The sequence below is a fragment of the Pseudopipra pipra genome, unplaced genomic scaffold (genome assembly GCF_036250125.1).
Source record: "Pseudopipra pipra isolate bDixPip1 unplaced genomic scaffold, bDixPip1.hap1 HAP1_SCAFFOLD_397, whole genome shotgun sequence".
NCBI classification, from domain to species: domain Eukaryota; kingdom Metazoa; phylum Chordata; class Aves; order Passeriformes; family Pipridae; genus Pseudopipra; species Pseudopipra pipra.
The window spans coordinates 1-4,060 of record NW_026990876.1 but is presented as its reverse complement, the minus strand read 5'-3'; the positions used below and the strand labels follow the sequence as shown (position 1 = coordinate 4,060).

The 4,060-nt window shown below is 58.7% G+C and overlaps 1 long non-coding RNA gene across 1 annotated transcript; it reads left to right on the top strand.

Annotated features, from left to right (window-relative positions):
- The first annotated feature begins 351 nt into the window (after positions 1-351).
- Positions 352-1,625, top strand: LOC135408385 (uncharacterized). Its single transcript, XR_010427566.1, has 2 exons — positions 352-561; positions 1,093-1,625. It is a non-coding gene; the product is annotated as an uncharacterized LOC135408385 (long non-coding RNA).
- Positions 1,626-4,060: the final 2,435 nt, after the last annotated feature.

Genomic DNA, 4,060 nt, shown 5'->3' with positions numbered 1-4,060 from the left:
AGCGGGCTTCCAGGGAGGCATTCACCCGGTCAGCGTCAGGAACCATCCTAACTGAGGCCTCGGTGAGTGCTTTTTGTATGACTGGACAGTGAAGCTGTCTGTGTGAATGACCTGGCTGTTGCTCAGTGTACTCCTAATTAAAGTGTCTTTTACTCCGTGTTCCCAGGCTCCCTCTTTCCCTTCGGTCGACGTGGGTGTGCCGGACGCCTCTGGCAGGACTAACCCCGTGGCTTTTATGTCCAACGTGCTGTGCTGCGTGTGCCTGCAGGTAAGAAAAGCTGGGAGTGCGGTCCCTCTGCTTTGATTACTGTGTCTCTTTGGTAGTGATTTTGGAGGGGAATCCAGAGCGATTTGGTTTGAAGGGGACCTTCAAAGGCCACCCTGTCTTCCGTGGGCAGGGACACCTTCCCCTCTCATCCCCGGTTGCTCCAAGTCCCGTCCAGCCTGGCCTGGAACACTTGCAGGGATCCAGGGGCAGGCTCAGCTTCCCTGTGCAGTGTGCTCTAATATCTCTCCCCTGGCATCCTGAAAAATGTTGTCAGCGTGTTTTGTTGGACGCCGGTAAGCGGGACCCGGGTGAAAAGGACATTCTCTGAGGTGCTGGGAGAAGGAGGACTCGTGCGGAGACAGCGGGAACGGGAGCGTGCTGCGGAGAAGGAAAATTCCAGGGGGTGGGTGCCGAGAAATTTGTCCTTCCCTTGCCCTGTGCTCTGCACTCAGCAATGGGTCAAGTGCAGAAGTTTCCTGGGGACCCTGGAAAATGAGGCCGGGTCTGCCAAGAAAAGTGGGGCCAAAGGAGCAGGACCTGGGTCTGCGAGCGTGGGAGAAACAAGGGCCGGGTCATCCTCTGCCTCCGGGAGGGAGGGCAGCAGGAAAGGCCACGGACTAAAGCACTGAAGTGCCGTTCCCCAGGGAGCCCCTGCCCAGCACTGAACTTGCTTGTGCACTTGCTGTCCCTTTGCCAGCGGAGCCGAAGCGTCGGGTGCGGGTGCCGGGGGGATGGAGCAGCCAAGGACAAACTGGGAGGGTGTTTGCGAAGGAAGGGGGTAGAAGGAGCTCTTGACGTGCTTTTTTTACTTCTTCATCCCACAGAATTGCCACGAGAGGAAATACTTCAGAGGGGCTTCCCTCCAGATAAGCCCTGAATGTGCCAGGAGGTTTCAGCTGGGAGAAAGGAGCTGTGGAAGAAAAGCAGCCTAAAAATAGCCAGCGGGGATCATCAGGTTTTCCAGCCAAGAAAAGCCAGGAGGGAGATGAGGGAATCGGGTTCCAATTCCTAAAGATTTGGTGGGTGTAGGAATGATTTCTGTGTGTTTTCCAGTCCCTTTTGATTCCTGGGATGATTTTAAAATGATGGCTAAATTGGAGATGTTGTTTTTGAGAGGAAATGATGCCAAATAAATGCAGAGTTTGGGGTCAGTTTTTTGGATGATTTGGGTCAGGTTTTGGGGTCAGTTTTGGGTCATTGTTTGGGGTGATTTGGGTCAGTTTTGGGTCAGGTTTTGGGGTCAGTTTTGGGTCAGCTTTTGGGGTTATTTGGGTCGGTTTTGGGTCAATTTTTGGGGAGCACTGGGTGTTACTGGGGGTTGTTGGGGAGCACTGGGTGTTTACTGGGGAGCACTGGGTGTTACTGGGGGTTGTTGGGGAGCACTGGGTGTTACTGGGGAGCACTGGGAGAGAAAATGAAAAATAAAGAGAATAAAAACTAAACGAAATAAAAAAAAGGAAATATAAAAAACAAAAGAAAATTTAAAAAAAAAAGGCAAAAAACCTAAAAAGGAAATAAAATGAAAATGAAATAAAAGAGAAAAAGAAAAAAAAAAAAAAGAAACCCCTTCTTGGGCACCCCGTTTCCTCTCCTCCCCCCCCCCCGAACCGTAAATTGCGGGGTCATCACCCCAAAAATGTGAGAAGGGGACCCCAAAATGTGGGTGAGGGAAGCCCAGGGAGCCGAAAAAGTGGAGGGGGAGCCGCAGTAAGAAAGGGAAGCCGGGCGGTCGGGCGGCGGGGTGGGGGGGGGAGCCGAGGTGGCGACGCCGGCGCATGCGCAGTCGTTGGCAAGACGCCGGCGATCACGTGGTAAGCAAGGGCAGGCAGGAGCGGGACCGGCGACGCATGCGCAGTGGCTCTCGTGCCGGCGCAGCGCTCCCTGCTCGAGTTAAGGGCCGGTTCCGGCGGCAGGGCGGGACTGGCGGTCTCCCGTCTCTCCCGGGGTGTGTGTGGGGGGAATAACATGAAGATTTTTTGGGGTGAAAGCGCAGAAATTAGCCAGGAGGGACGCTAATTTGGGTAAACTCGGTCACCGGAAGTAGAGAGCGACCGGAAGTCCTCCAGGCCCCGGCGCGGAAGTCCGCCAAGCCCACAGTAAAGATGGCGCCGCCAGGACCGGAACGACCACACTAAAGATGGCGGCCCCGGCCCGGAAGTCCGCCAAGCCCACAGTAAAGATGGCGCCGCCAGGACCGGAACGACCACACTAAAGATGGCGGCCCCGGCCCGGAAGTTCGCCCGGACGCCACACTCAAGATGGCGCCTCCAGGACCGGAACTTAGCCGACGCCACACTCAAGACGGCGGTGAGAGGTTTCCCCCCCCCCCCCCCCCCCCCTCCCGCCTCAGAGAGGCGTTTAACCTGGTGCCTGACCTCCGCCCCGACCCGGACCCCCGCCCCGCGCCCGCAGCGCCGTCTCGCCGCGCCGCTTCCCGCTGTGGGGACAGGGCGGGGCGCTCGGCGGCGCCGGGCGCGGGCGGCAGGTTCGTGGGCGGCGGCGGGCACCGGCGCGGGCAGCCCCCCTCGGCGCCGCGCGCGCGGCGCTCCGCCCGCCCGCCTCGTTCCGCTCCGCTCCCCTCCTCTCCCGTCCCCGCTCCCCCCCCCCCCCGCTCCCCTCCGCTCCCGCTCCCGCCGTGCCCTGGAGATGCTGTCGGAGCTGCGCCGCCGCCTTCCCCCCCCCTCCCCAGGAAGCGACCCACGGCGCCAGATCCCACGGAGATCGTCCCCGGGGTAAGCTGGGCGCGGCCGCTCTTCTGCCTCTCCCGCGGCCATCGGCGACTGCAGGCAGGGGAAGCGACAGGCAAGTTTCTCGCCTCTGCGGAGAAACTTGCACCTGCGTGCCGCCGCAGGGCTGGGTTCGGATGTGCCCTGGCATTGCGCCCCCCCACCCCCCCCGCGGGGAGGGTCTGCGCTGCCTCGGGGACCCTGTCTGCGCTGCCGGGAGAGAGAAATCCTTTGGGAAGCTGGGATAGAAACAGCAACTCTGTGAATTGCTCAGCTTTTCCTAGGCAAGGGCAGGTTTTCGGGAACAAAGGCCCGTACGCGCGAAAGGCGCCGCGGGTCTCGCCAAGGTGGGGGGGGGGGGGCGGCTGCAGTGCCGCGCGCGGCTGCAGTGCCGCTCCCGGCCGTGTCCGCCAGGCGGCGACTGTGAGGCAGGGCCCGGCGCTCGGGGGCGCTCTCGCAAGCGACGCCCCCGGGAAAGCGGCGGGGTTTGGGCACTGCCGGCCTTCCCCCGCAGTGCCCGGGCTGGCCCGGCGCCTGGCAAAACCTCTGAGGGAAAAGGCAAGCAACAACTGCGCTTCTTCTGCCGTTTCTTTAGCCAGGGACTGGAACACAGACAAAATCGAGGGGCTCTTTGACCTGGGCAGGCTCCGAGCATTTTTCAGCCTTCCTTAGCAGGGCATTCTCACCCTCTGAAAAGCTGAAAGACTTTAACGTCTGGATACACGCCTGCAGCTGTGCAAATTGATGTAGCTTCTTTTAGGAAATGAAGATGACGTTTTCCTGTTGTGAGCCTCTACTCTGCTTTTTCAATCAGGTGATGAAGCTTATGGAAAAAAGACAAAATGCCTCGGGGTGAGTACATTCTACCGAGTTTTGCTTCTCTGGGATCGGTTTGGGAAAATCCTGTGAAATTCTAAAAAGCTTCTCTCCGTGTTTTCTAGTTGTTTTTTCAGCCTTGGTCTAAGTTTCATGTAGAAAAGGGCACAGAATTAGAACAGGTAAACTAGACTTTCTCGGGAGAGATGGAAGAAAAGTCTGCTGATTCCGGTTCTGCTTTTCTTGTCTT